This window comes from Cebus imitator, unplaced genomic scaffold (assembly GCF_001604975.1).
Source record: "Cebus imitator isolate Cc_AM_T3 unplaced genomic scaffold, Cebus_imitator-1.0 Scaffold467, whole genome shotgun sequence".
Taxonomy (NCBI): domain Eukaryota; kingdom Metazoa; phylum Chordata; class Mammalia; order Primates; family Cebidae; genus Cebus; species Cebus imitator.
The window spans coordinates 552,507-573,059 of NW_016107782.1; positions in this window are offsets into that span (position 1 = coordinate 552,507).

Consider the following 20,553-nt stretch of genomic DNA (forward strand, 5'->3'; position numbering starts at 1 on the left):
TTTGGCTTTTGTTGCCATAGCTTTTGGTGTTTTAGTAATGAAGCCCTTGCCCATGCCTATGCCTAAGTGGTACTGCCTAGGTTGTCTTCGAAAGTTTTTGTGGTATTGGGTCTTATGTTTAAATCTTTAATCCATCTGGAGTTAATTTTTGTATAAGGTGTAAGGAAGAGATCCAGTTTCAGCTTTCTGCATATGGCTACCCAGTTTTCCCAACACCATTTAGTAGATAGGGAATCCTTTCCCCATTACTTGTTTTTGTCAGGTTTGTCAAAGATCAAATGGTTGTACAGGTGTGGCATTATTTTGGAGGCCTCTGTTCCTTTCTGTTGGTCTGCATCTCTGTTTTGGTACCAGTACCATGCTGTTTTGGTTACTGTAGCCTTGTAGTATAGTTTGAAGTCATGTAGCATGATGCCTCCAGATTTTTTTTTTGTTTGTTTGTTTCTTTTTCTTACGATTGTCTTGACTATGTGGGCTCTTTTCTGGTTCCATATGTAGTTTAAGGTGGTTTTTTCCAACTCTGTGAAGAAAGTCAATGGTAGGTTGATTGGGATAGCATTGAATCTATAAATTACTTTGGGCAGTATGGCCATTTTCATGATATTGATTCTTCCTAACCATGAGCATGGAATGTTTTTGCATTTGTTTGTGTCCTCTCTTATTTCCTTGAGCAGTGGTTTATAGTTCTCCTTGAAGAGGTCCTTCACATCCCTTGTTAGTTGTATTCCTAGGTATTTCACTCTCTTTGTAGCAACTGTGAATGGGAGTCTCATGATTTGGCTCTCTGTTTGTCTGTTACTGGTGTGTAGGAATGCTTGTGACTTTTGCACATTGATTGTGTATCCTGAGACTTTGCTGAAGTTGCTTCTCAGCTTAAGGAGATTTGGCGCTGAGATAATGGGGTCTTCTAAATATACAATCATGTCATCTGCAGATAGAGACAATTTGACTTCCTCTTTTCCTAATTGAATACTTTTTATTTCTCTTTCTTGCCTGATGGCCCTGGCCAGAACTTCCAATACTATGTTGAATAGGAGTGGTGAGAGAGGGCATCCTTGTCTTGTGCCAGTTTTCACAGGGAATGCTTCTAGTTTTTGCCCATTTAGTATGGTATTGGCTGTGGGTTTGTCATAAATAACTTTTATTATTTTGAGATACATTCCATCAATACCTAGTGTATTGAGAGTTTTTAGCATAAAGGGCTGTTGAATTTTGTCAAAGGCTTTCTCTGCATTTACTGAGAAAATCATGTGGTTTTTGTCTTTGGTTCTGCTTATGTGATGGATTACATTTATCAATTTGCATATGTTGAACCAGCCTTGCATCCCAGGGATGAAGCTGATTTGATTGTGATGGATAAGCTTTTTGATGTGCTCTTGGATTCGGTTTGCCAGTATTTTCTTGAGGATTTTGACATCTATGTTCATCATGGATGTTGACCTAAAATTTTCTTTTTTAGTTGTGTCTCTGCCTGGTTTTGTTATCAGGATGATGTTGGTCTCATAAAATGAGGTAGGGGTGATTCTGTCTTTTTGTATTGTTTGGAATAGTTTCAGAAGAAATGGGGCCAGCTCCTCTTTGTACCTCTGATAGAATTCAGCTGTGAACCCATCTGGTCCTAGACTTTTTTTTGGTTGGTAGGCTATTAATTGCTGCCTGAATTTCAGACCTTATTATTGGTCTAGTCAGGGATTCAACTTCTTCCTGGTTTAGTCTTGGGAGGATGTCCCAAGGAATTTATCCATTTCTTTTAGATTTTCTGGTTTATTTGCATAGAGGTGTTTGTAGTAATCACTGATGGTAGTTTGTACTTCTGTGGAATGGGTGGTGATATCCTCTTTATCATTTTTTATTGCATGTATTTGATTCTTCTCTCTTCTTTTTTATTAGCCTGGCTAATGGTCAATCTATTTTGTTGGTCTTTAAAAAAAAAAAAAAAACAGCTCCTGAATATATTGATTTTTTTTGAAGGGTTTTTTTGTGTCTCTATCTCCTTCAGTTCTGCTCCAATCTTAGTTATTTCTTATCTTCTGCTAGCTTTTGAATTTGTTTGATTTTGCTCCTCTAGTTCTTTTAATAGTGGTGTTAGGGTGTCAATTTTAGATCTTTCCTCCCTTCTCTTGTGGGCATGTAGTGCTATAAATTTCCCTCTAGTCACTGCTTTAAATGTGTCTCAGAGATTCTGGTATGTGGTGTCTTCATTCTCATTGGTTTCAAAGAATGTCTTTATTTCTGCCTTCGTTTCATTATCTATCCAGTAGTCATTGAGGAGCAGGTGGTTCAGTTTCCATGTAGGTGTGTGGTTTTGAGTGAGTTTCTTAATCCTGAGTTCTAATTTCATTGCCCTGTCGGCTGAGAGACTGTTTGTTATGATTTCCATTCTTTTGTATTTGCTGGGAGTAATTTACTTCCAATTATGTGGTCAATTTTAGAGTAAGTGCAATGTGGTGCTGAGAAGAATGTATATTCTTTGGATTTGGGGTGGAGAGTTCTATAGATGTCTATTAGGTCCTCTTGGTACAGATCTGAGTTCAAGTCCTGGATATCCTCATTAATTTTCTGCCTCGCTGATCTGTCTGATGTTTACAGTGGGGTGTTAAAGTCTCCCACTATTATTGTGTGGGAGTCTAAGACTCTTTGTAGGTCTTTAAGAACTTGCTTTATGTATCTAGGTGCTCCTGTATTGGGTGTATGTATATTTAGGATAGTTAGATTCTTCTTGTTGCATTGATCCCTTTACCATTACATAATGCTCTTCTTTGTCTCTTTTGCTCTTTGTTGGCTTAAAGTCTGTTTTATCAGAGACTAGGTTGCAACCTCTGCTTTTTCTTGCTTTCCATTTGCTTGGTAAATCTTCCTCCATCCCTTTATTTGGAGCCTACATGTATCTCCGCACATGAGCTGAGTCCCCTGAATACAGCACACTGATGGGTCTGAACTCTTTATGCAATTTGCCGGTCCGTGTCTTTTGACTGGGGCATCTAGCCCATTTACGTTTAAGGTTAATATTGTTATGTATGAATTTGATCCTGTCATTATGATACTAGCTGGTTATTTTGCCCCTTATTTGGTGCAGTTTCTTCATAGTGTCAATGGTCTTTACAATTTGGTTTTTGCAGTGGCTGGTACTGGTGGTTCCTTTCCATGTTTAGTGCTTCCTTCAGGAGCTCTTGTAAGGCTGGTCTGGTGGTGACAAAATCTCTCAGCAGTTGCTTGCCTGTAAAGGATTTTATTTCTCCTTCACTTATGAAGCTTAGTTTGGCTGGATATGAAATTCTGGATTGAAAATTCTTTTCTTTAAGGATGTTGAATATTGGGCCCCACTCTCTTCTGGCTTGTCGAGAGATCTGCAGAAACAGCATTCTTAACCCCTGTCTTGTACTTAACTCTCTTTAAGCTCCCATTTAATCAGAGTGGCGTATGACATAAAACACAAGCTCCTGTAGTAGATAGGCATTTCCTTCTTAGTGTCCCCAAACACAAAGCATGTAGTATGTCCCAAATCACAAGCATGACCTTTCCTACTCTTCAATGATTCCCCAAAATCCCAGTCTCCAAGAACCTAAGAATCCATTTAGAGTTCTTTCTTTCTCTGATTACCCATCTTCTTCACGTTTTTCTAAACTCCTTCCCCCATGCTCAGGGCTCCCTGTGCAGCTCAGGCCCTCATCACCTCTCTATTATTGTGCTGGTTTCTCAACTGTGGCCCTTGTTGGGTCTGATGTTGCTCTAATTGATCTTCCACACTGCTTCCAGAGGAGTTTTCTAAAATACAAATAGGATCATGTCCTTATTAATTATCTTCAAACAAGACAGAGAGTTTAAGTCACCTGCCCAAGCTCTGAAAAAGTTTGGCTTCAAATTCAGAGGGTCTGGATCAAAAGCCTGTACTCTTAACTACTACATCAGCCATGCCTCCTAGAGAATGGGAGGATAATTTCACCCCAGTTCCCCTCACTGCCTGCTCTTTCTCCCAAGGACCTTCTGACAACTTCTGCACCAGTGTTTTCCTCTACCCAGTTTTGGCTTAAAGTTAGTTAGAATCACACAGCCCTAAACTAATACACAAAATCATGTGTTTTTCTTTGGCTCTTTCTTGCCAAGTCTTCATACACACCCAGGTATACTTAATCTGGATCACTGTAGTAGTTTGTCCAAAAAAAATACTAATTTGTCAAGTTCAACAAGCTCAATGTTACTTTTGAAGGAAAAACATCTTCAAAATATAAACCCTCTGAGACTAATATCCAACTCTTAATTTTTCACTATTAAAGCCATTACAGATCATTTATTGATCCTTTTCAAAAAGTAAAATAAGAAAAATGTATGTGTCAATCGAGTCAATAGTTTTAAGGTTGGACTGAAGCTGTAAAGCAAGGTTTGGAAAAATAGTTGTGCCTATGATTACTTTTTGTAGGGGTTCATGAATTTCTTATTTGCCCTTTTCAATAACACTGTGTAAGGTAGAGATTTTATCCGCCTTTTATGAATGTGAATCCTGAGGCTCAGTCAACTTGACTTAAGTCATCTTGTTGGATGGTGGTGAAAGCAGATACAAACTCAACCTTCTGACATTAAGATGCACATTACTCCCACTGTCCAGCCTTTCAAAAATCTGAGAATACTTTTTTAAATAAACTTTTTATTTTGGAATCACTTTAGATTTCTGGAAAAGTTGCAAAGATAGTACAGAGAGTTCTTGAATACCCTTGACCTAGTGTTCTCAATGCTAACATTGTACATAACCACAATGTAGTCATCCAAACTATGAGGTTAGCATTTAGACATTACTATTAACTAAACTTCAATCCTTTTGCAGATATCAACTGCTTTTGACTAAAAACCTTTATCTGTTCTAGGACCCAATTCAGGAAACTACCTTACATTCAGTCATCATGCCTTGTCTCCTCTGGTCTGTGACATTTTCTCAGTGTTTTTTTGTTGGTCATTACCTTGACTATTTCAAAGACTACTGTTTAGGTATTTTGTGGATATTGAAAATAATTTTTTGATACTCAAAAATTTCATTTATCTAATTAAGGCAAAAGTATATCTATACCTATTTGGTTTTTATGGACGTATTTCAAGAAGCAGATGCAGGTTTCCTGGTTGGATTTTTGTTGTTTGTTTGTTTGTCATTGTTGTTGTTTTTACCTGAAAATGATTGCCCATTTCTTCTTGACACCATTAGGGACACAGAACTTTTATCAACATTGTTTTTACCTTGTAAACAGCTGTAATGCCCATCCTCAGATGAACTGTATTCCCAGATCATTGGATCCTTGAGGTCTAAAACGGTAACTGAACAGAAAAGGTGATTATACATGCAAAGGAAGAGAGGGGACCATTTCAGAGAGAGAGAGAATAGTAGCTAACCAAAATGGACATAAAGTTTCAAGAAACAAAAGTTAATTTCTATGGCAGAAATAAAGCTAAAAGAACTTTAGGTATAATGGACTACATTGCCTTGTTCCAGAGTTGTTAATTCTTTGTTGCCAGTTATGTTGAGCTTGAAAAATATTGAAAGCAAGATTTTGGTGTTTGACTTCATGTAATAATGGCTTATAAAATATAATGATAAAGATCACAGCACCCTACTCAATACCTGGCACACATTAGGTAGTTAATGAATGCAAATTTCTTTGTAGAGGATGCTTATGTAATACTCAGTATGTGCCAGGTACTCTTCTAATGCTTTGCATACATTAATTCATTAAATCCTTACTGCTACCCAGTTTGCAGTGGAGGAACTGAGCTTCAGAGACATTAAGTGAGTCATCCAAGGTTACACAGACAGTTAATGGCACGGCTGGGATTTGAAATCTGGGCAGTTGGCAACAATATACACCCTTTTAACTATGATACTCCACTACTTCTCTGTAATCCATGCAGAAAAACATGAGTATTTAGCATTGCACTTATTTTAGAGATGACTGAATTTAAAATAAGTTTTTATGTTGGCACTATTTCTAAGATACATCAGTTGTCCTCCTAACACAGATCACATATTTTCTGATATTAGAGGGTTTTGAAATGTGAACACCAAATCTGTGTTTTGCTTAATTATTTTTATTTCACTCCTCACAGAATGGCCCCACACTGAGAAAGTGTTCATGACTCTTTCCTGCCATTTTGATTTATTCATTTCTTTTATCATTGTCTGTTCTCTGTCGTTTCTTGCTGCTTTCAGTTGCCTAAGTTGGACAGCATCCTTTTTATCTCTTTGCAACAACTACCTCCATTTTGTTATTAGAATTATATCTTAAATAAAATAAATAGATGCTGGGGAGTGCTTTAAGGCCCTCTTTGAGCTCAGAGCGTAAGAGAGAGGGTGAAATTTGTGAGTATTTCCGTTGCTTACACTTCACTTAGCTGTTCTGCTTATTTCCTTGGCTTAACTCCTAATCATTGAAATCACTTCTGGAGAAGTGAACTAATATATCATACATCTTGAACATAATGACTTAAAATAGATAATCAGTTACCGCTGGTTATTTTATCTCCTCAATCACATTACTAAAAGATGTGCCATTCAAGGCAAAAAATAAATTGGCTGTTTATCTTCTAAAAAAGAATGCAAATGTGACTCATTATATCATTTAAAGTCTCATTTCCGTCATCTGGGAATTGGGGCACAGTGGTTTATCTTTAGTTTAACAGAGAAATTTTCTCCTGTGATGAATGCTTTTAATGATTCCTGGCATCTGAGGGTTTAGGGTCGGATGCAGGTTGTTTCTTAGCAAGTATTTGGTTCCTCAGGCGGCACATGAAGATACAATCCCTGACTGACACCATTTCCCAACCTTATACCTAAATCCTTGTGGTGAAACCACGCGGTTATTTTCTCTTTGTCTTCCCCAAAACTAAAATTACTCCAAGCATTTTTAGATGGATAGATTTTCTGTTCCTGGCTCGTTCTAGTGGAAACAGAGGAGTCCTCCGTCTGGGCAGAGTTGGGGCCAAATTGAGCAGGAAGCTCAGCTGCTATGTCAGACCCAGCTGAATTTGGGAGACAGTTGCTGGATGTGAACCAAGGTGTTTGTTTGTAACTACCAAATCTTTCATGATCTTTGGTACTCCTTGCCTCTGTGATGTCTCAAAGTGTCCACATAGGGAAGGAGGCCCAACTAAGTCCTATGGGGAAATTCCACAGGGGAAAAAATGGTTTCCATAGCTTAGAATTTTTTCCCATGGGCACTCAACAAACCCCAAACAGGTCACTCATAGTTCTGAGTGGGAGACTGTTTAATGATGAGGAGTTACTTGGCTCTCAGGTTGTAAATATAACACTCAAAACTTGTCATTTATTGATCGCATGCCTGGTGACTATTTTATCCTGCTGTAAATGGAACTAAAGAGCTATTGAGTAGTCTTAGTGCATCAATGATACATCTCTATTAATTACATGGTTAGCGAACTTTCAGTGTGAGATATCATCAGAGTTTATCAATTAACAAATATTATGTAGAACTTAAAAAGAAACCCCATTTCAATTATTTAAGATTACATACTTTAACAACACCTAAATTATTCCCAAGTTGGCTAAACATATTATCTATTCATTCTCCAACCAAATTTAACTAATTTACTTCCAACCCCATCGCTATTACCTTGCAGACCGCACAGTCAAAGAGGTGTTCAATTTTGATACTGAGTTACAGTCAAGGTAGTTTCCTAATGGGTGAATTTTTAATATTCAAGATAAATCAGGTTACCAGGCAACTTTCCAAGCATGACTTTTTAAAGCAATAGCAAATGTAACTGGAGTTTTCCAGAAATGACATCGTGGTCCAACCTATTACCCATCAACTCTCCCTGGTTTTATGTGTGACAGAACACAACTATAAAATCTGAACTCCATTTCTGAGGTAGTTATTGAAATACTATTTCTAAGAATAGCAGTGATCATATATTAATAGCTAATTAAGGCATTAGTCTCTACTCACTGCCTGCTTCCAATTTATTCCTCAGTCAGCCTGGAGAACTGGGTCGTATTTGAACAACAACAGGAGGAAAAGTTTCTGCTGCTATATATATATATATTTTTTTTTTTCAGCAGCTGACTCTGGGTAACAAAATGAATTTTTCTCACAAAACCCCAGGATATAAAGCTGCCAAATTTCTCCTTTTGTGGAAGTATCTGAATAAGAAATATGGCTTGTCTGTTCATCATAAGGTGGCAATTTTATAAGAGCAATTGGCTTAAGAAATAAAAAAGTTCAATTCTCTAATTGATAAATGAAAAAAATACTTGTTTAAAATACTGCCCTACAATTTGTTCTTTTTACTTTCTCCTCCTTCCATCTTTGAGAATTTTTCTTCTCTTATCATCTCACTAGCACCCATTCACTTCTCACCTTTCTTCAGGTTCCAAAAGAGATGTGCCTCATTATCAGATATTTCACTCTGCTTTGTCCTTACCAATGGAATCATCATTGGTTAAGGGTTATCCAGAGTGACCAACACAGTGCTTGGTTTCACTGTCCCCCTGCAGATGGAAGGAGAAGCCATTTAGTCACCAGATTATAGCTGAGGATAAGCAGGGATAAGAAGGAGCAAGGATGTCTCCTTCCACAGCTGGCTCTCATGGGCTGCATTGGTTCATGGTCCTTCCCGAAGAAGAGACTCAGGAGGTGAAGCAAAGCTGGAAGGAAGAAAAAGAGAATGAGGAGAGTCATCATTGCCACCATATGCTGAGGACCTATTTGAAATTAGGAGCTTCCTTCACGTTAGCTAATTTAGTTCCCACAGCAACCCTGCAAAGGATTATCATTCTTCTTTTAATGATGGAACTTGCGAGGCTCAAAGAGTCTAAGAAACTTGTACTGGATTCTCAGTTGGTAAATTGCAGAGCCAGAATTTGAAGCCAGATCTGTGCCACACAGTGCTTGATCTGCTTCCCATCCTTCTATGTATGGAGCCCTGACAGCAGCAAGAGGGAGGGCAGATCAAGGTCCTGGGGTGCTCCTACTCCCTGCTTCCTCACCATGGAGTCTCAGCGATTGAGACTTTCTGCATTCCAAGCCAAAGTATCAGTGAAATCATTGGGTTCTCAGCTGCTACTTTCCTCAGGGGAGGCAAAGCTCTTGTCCTCCCAAACTGCATACCATCCCTCTACCTAGAAGGTATTGACATTCATCTATAAAGATGGCTGTTACTCACTGCGAAGTAAACACAAGCATTTTGGGGGGAGAGTGGAGGTGGAAATATGGTTAATAAATCAGAATTGACCCCACTACAATTTTCAAGCTTCTACTTAATGTATGAGATGACTGATATACAATTACAATAATATAACTACAATTAAAATTAAAACAGCTACCATTCATTGAGTATAAACTATGAGACAGAAACTCATCTGTCATTTCTATTATTCCTAACAACATGGTGAAGTAGATATTGCCTCTCCACTTTACAGATGAGAAAATAGAATATCAGAGGAGTTTTAAGGACATACCCAAAGTTAAACAACAAGAAAGTAGCTGAGAAGTGATTGGAAGTCATGTCTGTGTGCACCAGACCACACATTTTCCACTCAGTCACAGCTGCTCCTTCCCTGTGCCGGCAGGGCTGGAGGGAAGCCTGGCAAAACTGCCTTGAGTGTCTATGCCTTCAAGCAATCACATTCCAATCCTTCTGAATTGAATAATTTAATCCCTGTTTCATTCTCACACTAGGTTTGATTGCAAACTATCTTGTCCTCCTTGCTTAATATTAATAAACTTTCAGTGGTTTCCCATTCCTAGAAAATAGATAACAAATACTGTTTTGAAAATGTAACAGGCCATCTGACCTCAGCCTGCTTTCCAGCCTGTCCCTTATCACCTTTTTACTAAACCTGCTCCAGTGGAATGGGTTCACTTCCTTTATGAAATATCCCAGGTGCTTGCTCACTGCCCTGTTTTTACCAAATTCATTCACCTGTCTTAAAATCTGCTGGTTACCTCCCTATTGAACCCAGCTCAAATTTCACTTCCTAAGTCATCTGGAAAATCTGGATTAAAATACTTGCATTTACCCTCTACTTTAACAGTATTTGTTGTTAATTCAACAGCAATTATTCGTCCATTTGCCAACTGATGTATACAACTTAAAGACATGTCTACTTAAGCACCTTGATACACTATTTCAATTTTAGAATTCTCTTTAACTTTTAAAATTTGATTGCAATGACAGGAATCTACTCCTATACCCTTTGTATCAACAGTGCAACACAAAATATGTTGTGTGGAATAGAGCAAGCAGTGAAGATCCATGGGCTGGTCTCTTTAACAACCCTTTCACATGGCACAAGGCGCCAAGGTATGTTTCTGGAATAATGTGACGATGTTAGCAGGGATAACCCCCTGTTGACCATCTGACCTGGATAAAAGCCAGTTATTTGATTTACTAATGAAAGTACTGACTTTCATTTAACCTGAAAGAATGAGAATGGAAAAAAAGATGGAAAGAGACAAGATGTAACCCTGAAGAATGAAAATGCAATTTGACTTGGAAACCAGGGATCCTTTCGTACATTTCATTTGTTTACATCACGTCATTTTCACATCGGTCTGTGCATTTTTGTGCGTGCAACTAAAAGGGTCAGAAAAAAGAATCCACGTTAAATTAAAACGACTGCTTTAAGCTTTGGTAATTCTGATTAATTCTTTCCCTGAGAAAATATCTCACCTTCAGGAGAAGAAAGGGGTGACAGGGCACCATACCAAGATGGTAACTATAAACAAACTGGGCTTTAAGGTTTGTTTTTTCACCTGCTTGTGAGTCAGTAGTGGAAAAAGTGTTTCCAGAGCTGGAGGGTGCTCACCTTACTTGCCTGGGCCTGTCCTTAATCATGACTCTGTGACCTGAAAGCATCTTTCATCTTGAATAAATAATTGAGACAGGGTAAAGAACAAGCCCACTGGGAAAAAAAAAAAGGGAAAAATAGTCCTTCCCAAAGACTATCACATTCCTTTAAGCCTCTTTCTCTAGAAAAATGAGAGAATAAGAAGCCTCATGAACAAGATTGCTAATTATAACTATTACCTAAAGTAACAAATCTTTCATGACAAGGGCCAAAGCTGTTAGATATTAATACCTAAACTCCATGTTTCATTTTCGTACAAATTACTTTCCTGTTCTCTTTGACAGAACCTCAGTTTTCATCTCAAGGTTGCTCTTCGAAGGAACACATAATTATCTGGTCTTGTTTACAGCAACAAAGGTCAGGTTCTTTAGTAGATATTAATAACCACTTTGATGAGAGCATTCTTCCAGCTCACCCCACATGCTGAGCTTTGCCCTGATTTCAACCTTGTGAAATTTTCATGGTGCCCATTCTGTACCGTACCAACTTTTTATGACTGCATATCCATGGTGATAACTGCTTTCGGCCAAATTTCCTTTTATTAAACCAAATAATTACGCATTAGAAAGACATCGCCGTCCTCTCATAATGTTAACAGAGTCTGGTAGAGTGATATGGAAAAGTTCATCTGATTTATTGGACCTCTCAAAGCTTGGAGAACCTGTAAGGGCATGAGAAGGAAGTTACGGTGGTTGGTTCAAGAAGATCATGGTGGCAGTGTCATTTCTAAAGTCAGGTTCAAACTAGCAAAGTAGAAAATTGACATCATTCTGAATAAAAACAGCATAACACCAAAATAATTTTGCTTCAACTACTTGGCCATTTTAGATCCAAAGTGGGGCTGGGTATTACTTCAATTTTGTATCTCCCTCCATATGTGTAAACTTGTAATAATCATGAATACTTATGTTCTAAACAGTGTTCAGTGTGTTAGGTATTTAAAATGTATACCAATCCTAGGATGTAGATACAATTGTCCCCATTCTCCAGATGGGAAATGAAGACACAGAGTAAAGTAACTGCTCCAGGCCATGCAGCTCACAGGTGGCAGAAATGGGATTTGAACTCAGGCAGTCTGAATCTAGATGTGAAGGGCTTAACCACATGGTGCTTCTGCCTTTCCAGCCTAGTCCATGAGTGCCAGCCCCTAAGCCAGAGGTCTCGAGCAAGGAGAAAATCTTGGCCAAATTGTACCTCCTTTTGGGCCCAGTTCCCCTAAGTAGGGGCACAGTTGTGATTGATCCAATATCTGGGCTGTGGAAAGTCTGAGAGGTCTGTTCTACACCCACCTTTGAAGGGGTCAAATTAATTCCCTGAGGAAAGGAAGGATCCCTTCCCAAAAGCCGTATGAAGTAGAAATTATAGCTATTCCTCTTTTATAGATGAACAACTCAGAAGAATAAACTAAGTTACCTAAGGCCACATAGTTAAGAAGACACAAAATGGGGTAAAGGGCATTTCACTTTATCATTCTTTGTCCACCTCTGGATCCCTTCCATCAAAAGAACATGCAACTCAAAAGATACTGGTACATTATCTGACTCCCATTCAGTCATATTAGTCATTAGTCCAGCCCATCATTATCTCATAAGAATATGTCTCTCAGGGCAAGGCCACTAGGTTTGCAGGCTTCCATTCAATCTTGCCAGGTTCTAAAAGCCGGCGTGATAGTAAATGAAGCTTCACCCTTTCAGGCATCTGTTACCACTGAGCTAAGAGACCATGTCATCTCTTGCTCTGAGCCTCTTTTGAGGTGTTAATGTAATATTGGATTTCCCTGACTTCATAACCTATTTATTAATTCCTTTACCTCAGCTACTATTTTTCCCTCCTTCCTTAAAAACCTTTGCAAGGAACATTAGCATTGTCACTGTGCTGTCTAGATTGCAGGCAGCAATCGTAGTCTAGTGAATGCCTCCCCCTCCGTCCACTCTCATTCAGTTGGGGTAAGGTTACATACACACACAGCGGGTTACATAGGTGCAGCAATAGTGAACCTCCAGGCAACATAGCTGTACCCACTGTTAACCTCAATTTTGCCAAATGGCACAATCCACCCCGCTTAGGCCCATTAGGCCTGTAGAAATTCTGACATAAGGTTTAAAAACATGACAGTTTCTTGCTCAGGAATCATTCCTGCTTCTAGCGCTTGCTATAGCCCTGGTCCTAGGACCACTGCATCAAGTAGAGGAGAAAAAACCTAGAGGTGTTGTGGAGAAGAAAGAAAACATTAGCATTATGCCAGTGTGCTCCTCCCTTTGCAGACATTGCAGTTATTCCAGCATGCTTCCCCATCCCCTATTCCCCATATCAACCAGAAAAAAGGTAGGAAATTCTAGTGGGGACTCTCCTTTAGTCCCGCTCATGTTGGGTGTGAGCACAAACTCATGAAGGCGTGTAAGCCAGCCTTTTGTGCTTTTGTCCTTCCCCATTTTTAGACAACTGATGTTTTAATTGCCATTTCCACTTTTCCTATCAAATTATTACTCTGAGGAGGAGATCCTTTTGCCCATTGTTGAACATTGTTGACTGCATAGTGTATTCCTTCGTCTGAAGAAATAACAGGTGGCTGACCAAATCTGACCCGTATCTTCTGTTCTATTTTTGTTGTTGTTTGTGGCACTCAGTGTTTGAATCTTACAGCAGATAAGGAAAACCCACTCCAGAATCAGTGTCTACTCCTGTCAAGACCCATTTGTAGCCTCCCAGGGCTAACAGCAACACTCTCACTGACCAGCTGTGTCCAGGGCCTTCCCATTAGGAAATGTGTCCCATAGCCATCTACAGTCTTTCTTTCTTGCTGAGAAACAGAATGGTTCCTACTGGGATCGTGTGCCAGACAGGGTATGAAAGGAACATGCCTAGATTCAGCCCATCCCTGCACTGCCATGGTTCCTCTATATCCACTCATTTCACAGACTCAGGTGGCCACATCAAGGGTGCACACAGGGACATCTGCTTGTTGATTCCAGTCACCTTTCCAACCTGGAAAGAGGCTCAACCAAAGTGCATGTACACAGCCCACCTTAATGCACCTTTCATATTTCCAGAGGGCCATGCTCCATATGAGCATCCCTTTAAAAGGCCAGGTTTCTGCTGTCCCTCTGCATGACCATATGTGGCCAAGCCATTGGCCACTATTCACAAGCCAGTAAAAACCCAAACACAGGGGCATTTACCACTGTTCAGTTACTTCATTAGTGTTAGGAAGGCAGCATGCAATTCAGCTTACTGAGCTGATTCATTTTTACCTTGTTCAGAGTGCCATCCTTTTAATTAGGATGTTATCCATTCCCCTTGGAACTGCCATCCACACACCAAGCTGCTCTTTGTTGGTCAGCCTAGAGCTGTTTGATGGCAATAGCCAAGTGTCTATAGCATCCAGCAGCTCCTCACACAGTTCCAGAGTCAGTCCTAAGGAAAAAGGGGTTCCCTGCTCCTGACTGACTGTTCTTTGCATTCCCTAGGCAGCATGGCCCAGTATAATTCATCTCCATTTTACTAAGGAACTCTTCTGGGCACTGGTATCCTCAGTAGAGTGATTCCCTGACATCACCAAGACAGCATTCATACTCCAGATTTCAAGATCATTTTATGCCCTTCAGTCACAGGGATAGCTTCAGTTAAAGTTCTATTGCAAGGCAGTAAATGCTCCTCAAGTGGAAATTCTCTAAGTCCGAAGTACCTGTAGTTATCCTTGGGAGGCCCTCAAAGGCTTTTGCCATAAGCCCTAGTAACTGCTCCACAAAGAACCATCAAATGGAGAAATTGTCCCTACCAGCACTTCAGCTTCTATTCTATACTGTCTGGGCTTGGGCACTCCTACTGGTTCCCATTTAGTATGTTCAATTAATATTGCTTGGAGGGCAGATTTGCATGCCTTCTCTTTTACAATATTAGTAGAGGGAACATCCCACAGTCAGATAAAATATCCCATTGCCATCAAAAAGGAGACACAAATTACTTTACATACAGCCTGTTTAAACATTCCAACTTTCACTATGCTATCAACCCTTCGATTTTTATACTCTAGTCCCCTGAAATTCTCTTCTCCACCACTAGATTATTTTACCTTCTCTTGTGCAAAAGGCTTTGGATTCCTAGCAGCGGGTTGAGCCAATGGTCCCTGGTCTTTTTGTCAATCTTTATCTGGATTAACCTGCCTCAACATTGCCCCAGGCAATTGTTGGTCAGCTTTCTCATTATGATCTTTGCCTTCTGACTTTTACAATTTCTCCAAACTGGGGTAAATACAGCAAACCTATTTAGAACCCCTTATTGTTGGGGAACCAGCAGAGACTCCCTTTGGTCCACCCAACCTTCCATTGTGTTGTATTAAGACCTTTTATTTAACCCTATCGATTTCCATGTATTCATCCTATTTCTTAATAACCATCTAAAGATTTCCACCAAGGAACAAGTCCCATGACTCTCCTCTTTCCTTTTTTCTTTGTTCATCTCATTTCTTAATAACCATTTTAAAATTTCCACCATCCTGAGAACTCTTTGACTGTTCCCTCTGCCTCTCTCCATTCTCTTGTTAATTAGCCTACTGTTTTTATTGGCATCTGCAAGACTCATGTAGGGAATGAAAATAGCAAATCTGACAAGGCTTCTCTGACCACAGCTCAATTTTGCAGCAGTATGATTACATGAGGTTTCCATGCAAAAGGGGTACCCTTGACTACAACATTTACCATGAACCTGGGTAACAGGCATAAATAGCAGGTGAATATCCTGCATCATAAAGCCACATGGCTTTACCTCGTCCAGGAATTGCATCTATGGTATTAGGTGATTCCTGCACTGCTATAAAGGAACACCTGGCACTGGGTAACTTATAAGACAAGAGATTTAATTGGCTCACACTTCAGCAGGCTGCCCAGGAAGCTTCGTGGCATCTGCTTCTGGGGAGGCCTCAGGAAGCTTCCAATCATGACAGAAGGCCAAGGGTGAGCAGGTACTTCACATGATGAAAGCAGGAGCAAGGGAGAGAGAAAGGGTGGGGAGCAGTGCCACACAATTGTAAACAGCCAGATCTCATGTCTCAGCAAGAGCTCATTTATCACCAAGGAGATGGCTCAAACCATTCATGAGGGATCCATCATGATGACAGACCCCCCCCCCCCATTAGGTCCCATCTCCAACACGGAGGATTACATCTCAACATGAGATTTGGAGGGGACATCCAAAGTATACCAGTCATTATGGTCTTCAGTACAAAGACCATGACACACAGAATGAGAGATTCAACCTACTTGAGCTTAGATTTTTATTTTCAGAATTGGGTCAGAACCATGAAAAGCATTTAGGGCGAGGATAATCTGAGGTAAAAGACTACCTTGGAATAGACAAATATATTAAACTCTGTATTGAATTGTACTTAACATTAAACACTTAACATTTCTTCCTCACTGCTGTTAATTATTTGTGTGTGAGTATGTGTCATTCTATGCAACAAGTGCCCAACTAGTTTTTAAACTACTTGATGACATGAACTGTGTTAGTTCTCTGCTATTATGATTAGTGCTTTGTCATTTTGCCCAGAGTAACCATGCAGTAAATGTTTAATTGATTAATTTGAGTGAGACACTTCTTAAATTTTTAAAATAAATAATCCAGTAGAATTATAAAGCTTGGCCAGGTGGATACCTATTAGACTTTATGATGATCAAACAAGATAACACATACAAATGCTGCTGCTTATTAATCCCATAAACATGCCGTGAATTCAAGTTACTTCAAACTTAAGATTGTGGAAATTTCAAACGCCAGCCATAATTCTGAAGCTCAATTCCTTGACAACTATTTGGCCTTCAAGACCTGTTGAGACTAACAACAGCTCAAATCTCAGTGGGTCTGAGATGTGAAATGGCTTCTCCAGGCCAGTTTGAAAACCTGAGTCACCTAGTGCTACGGCTAGCCTTTTTGGTCTGTATCTTACCTTCATTCATTCTTCTGTTCTCCTTTATGTATATCTGACCTTCCCACCTAGAGTTCAAGATTCTTTGGGCCAAAAGACCATGAACTGTCATCATTGTATTCCTCTGTTTCAGTTATCTATCATTGTGTAACAATTTTATCCCCAAACTTAATGGCTTGAGACAAAAATTGTCTCTCTAAGTCGGGAATTTGGGAAGGGCTTGGTGGAGCAGCTCTGGCATAGTCTAAGATGTGGCTCTGTTCAGATGGTGGCTAAAGCTGGGGCAATGGGAATGAGGACTGGAGTAGCTGGGGCCTGGCTGGGTGTCTGTCAACAATCTTCATGTAGTCTCAGGCTGCTCTTATAGTTTCTCCACATGGGTTAGTTTGGGCTTCCTCTCAGCATGGTAGCCTTAGGGTGGTAAAACTGCTTATAAGGCAGCCCAAAGAATTCCAGTGGGCAAGGTAGAAGCTCTATGGCTTGCGATGACCTAGCCTCAGAAATTTTAGTGTTACTTTCACCATATTCTGTTGGTCACGAAAGTTACAAAAGCCCACCCAATTTCAAAAAGGAGGAAATATAGATCATACCTCCCAATGGTAGTGTTAAAGGCACATTTTAAGAAGGGCATGTGGGATGCGAGTCAATTTGGAAAATACCATTAACCATACCATCAGACTTTTTGACATGATGCTTTGCAAAAGGCAGCTGTCAGTAAATGTTTATCCAATGAATACAATAAAAGCAGTCTGCCTAAAAATGTTGAAGTAGAAGATGAACAAATTTTTAAAATAGTGAAAAAGTAATAGTAGCTTAAAAAGATTTGACTATAGCCTCTGGTCTATCTCCTACTCTATAAAACAGGTACTCATGCAATTTTTAAAAACATTAGAAGTATGTCACTAATTGTGATCTGCCCTATTAACAATTTGTCTCTATAGGCTGGCTCTCAGTAGTCTCATTTGCATTATCTGTGTAGGAGTCTGTGTCCTTTTCTGCTTGCTGTATTTGTTGTAGATATTGAGAATAAACTGATCTCTAGCCTGCTCCACATCTCCAAACATGTTCCAAAGTCTCACAGACCATGCTAATAGACAGCTCACATGTGATAATTGCAGCTCTCATCAGCTCTGGAAATAAAGAGAATCAAATACTTCTACAGAGATAGAAAAGTGATTTATCACCCCAGGGCAGTTCCATTTTGGGATAAAGATAGACAGCAGTGGTGTTTATCCAACTAATTGGAAGAAAGTGCTCTGTCAAAGATATATCTTTAAATAAGCAAAACAGAATAGAAGCACTGAATTTTTTTGCAACAGAAAAGTCCTGGAGATTCTCAGCAAACAATCTCAGTTAAGAAAGAGGAAATGAAGTTATTTATGTGACTGAATTTGCATAGCAGGTTAGTGCTATTCTGTCTAATGTCTCCAAGTTCTTCTAATGAGCAAAACAACTTAAGGCAAAAAGAAAAAAACCTTGAAAAAAAGTATCAAGGAAAGGCTGAGTGTGTTGGTTCATGCATGTAATGCCAGTGCTTTGGGAAGTCAAGGTGAGAGGACCACTTGAGGCCAGGAGGTAGAGGCTGCAGTGAGCTATGATCATGGCCCTGCACTCCAGCCTGGGCAACGGAGTCTCAAAAAAAAAAAAAAAACCCAGAAAGAAAATTCAAAACTGTGCTAAATTTTCTTCGACTAGATTTCTTTCAGCTAGATCATGATGGTATTCTAAACCAGCATCTCAAAAGTGCTCTATAGAAGTAAGCATTTATGTAAGAAAAGAAAAGGGTTCTATGACCTATGCTGAGTTAAAAAAAAAAAATTGACAGGTGTTTTTGCTATGAAACTTCTCAGTGCCTTTAATAAGCTAACATTTACTATGACTTTTTTTTTTTTGAGACTGAGTCTCACTCTGTAGCCCAGGGGCTGGAGTGCAATGGTGCAACTTTGGCTCACTGCAACCTCCACCTCCTGGGTTCAAGCAGTTCTCCTGCCTCAGCCTCCTGAGTAGCTGGGATTATAGGCACATGCCACCACAGCCAGCTAATTTTTTGTATTCTTAGTAGAGACAGGGTTTCACCAGGTTGGTCAGGCTGGTCTCGAGCTCTTGACCTTGTGGTCTGCCTGCCTCAGCCTCCCAAAGTGCTGTGTGTGAGCCACCACACCTGGCCTACTGTGACTATTTAAAGTAGGATAGTTAATTAGGTATTTCTCAATTACATTCTTTTGTTCAAAAGGATTTCTCAGGTCTGATATACTACAGAAATTGTTCTGAGAAATACTGAAATCTCACCCCCAGAAAGTTATCACATATCAAGATCTCAGTTTTAGGGGTTGCTACAGCCAAAATACAGACCAAGAGGTGTGTGAGGAACTCACATCCCTTTCAAATGATATTTTACTCTTTTTTCTTTTATATATAATAAATGGGATAGTCTATTCAATATGTTAAAGGACACAATGTATCTTGAATTAGATGAAAGTTATTTTTTTAACATATACTAGAGTTTAGTGGTGTTGTCATTGGAGAATTTGTTTAGAAGCCATTTAGAGAAATTCTGACCATGGAATTAAAATTCCTCCTGTGTTTTCTGTGTTTTAGGGTATATTACCTGAACTGAAAATCCATGAGAACTAAATTCTGAATTTTTTTTTTAAATCTTGCCCAAATTCCTATCTAAGGGATCTGAGGAGTCATGCCCTAAAAATAATAAATTCTCATCAAGATGGGTTTTATTTAAGCCTATATATTGTGATTTACTTTCCAACCTGACTCTGGCATAACATTATGAGACAAAGAAGAAAATCAACATATTTTATCCCCAAATATGTTTCTTTGCCGTGTTTTGAAATGGTCCTGCAAAGCTGTGTTTTTTGAGGGAAAATGTGTATCTGCCAAGAATCTCTATTAACATACCAAGATTTTTTTCTTTTAGACCCTCCCAATCATAAAGAGATTACCTAAAAACTGAGCAGGAAACATTTGTCATCCTATTGTCTCTAAGGGCAGCCACTATAAGTCTCCACAATCTTTATCTTAACCTAAACATTCCCTTTCTATCAATCCCAGGTCTTTACGTAAGCTCACCAATTATCAACCAAAAAATGTTTAAATTCACCTGTAGCCTGGAAACCCCCTACCACCCCAGTCTGAGTCGTATTCACCTTTCTGGACTAAACCAATGTATTTATTTAGTGTATTTGATTGGTGTCTCTAAAATGTATAAAACAAAGCTGTGCCCTGTCCACCTTGGCCACACATTCTCAAGACCTGCTAAGGGTTGGGTCACAGGACATGGTCACTTCTATTTGGCTCAGAATAAATCTCTTTAAATATTGCAGAGTTCTACTGTAATCTTTTTGTCAACATTCAGACCGACCATACTCTTAGCATAAAATAGTTAATATTCAAGAGTGACCGCAAAGTTCTGCACGTAGAAACTTACCAAATTTGAACTTCAAAGGCTGTGAGGCTATGGGCATGGACAGATCACTTGACTACAGGGTGTGCCTAGTCAAAGATCAGGTACCTGCAACTAAACAGACTTTTTAGTATTATTCATTTTAAATATGGACGTTAGGCATTTTACAAGAATAGATAAGTCAGCTATGATTGCATTCAGCAGTAAGTAGCGGAAAACCTTTATAACCATGGATTAGTTAAGTAAATTATTTTTGTTCACATGACAAGGAGTTTGGAGGTAACAGCGCAGTGCCAGTGTAGTAGCTTAAGAATCCTGCTGGGGAATCTGATTTATTCTCGTCTGTCTCCAGTACCCTTGAGA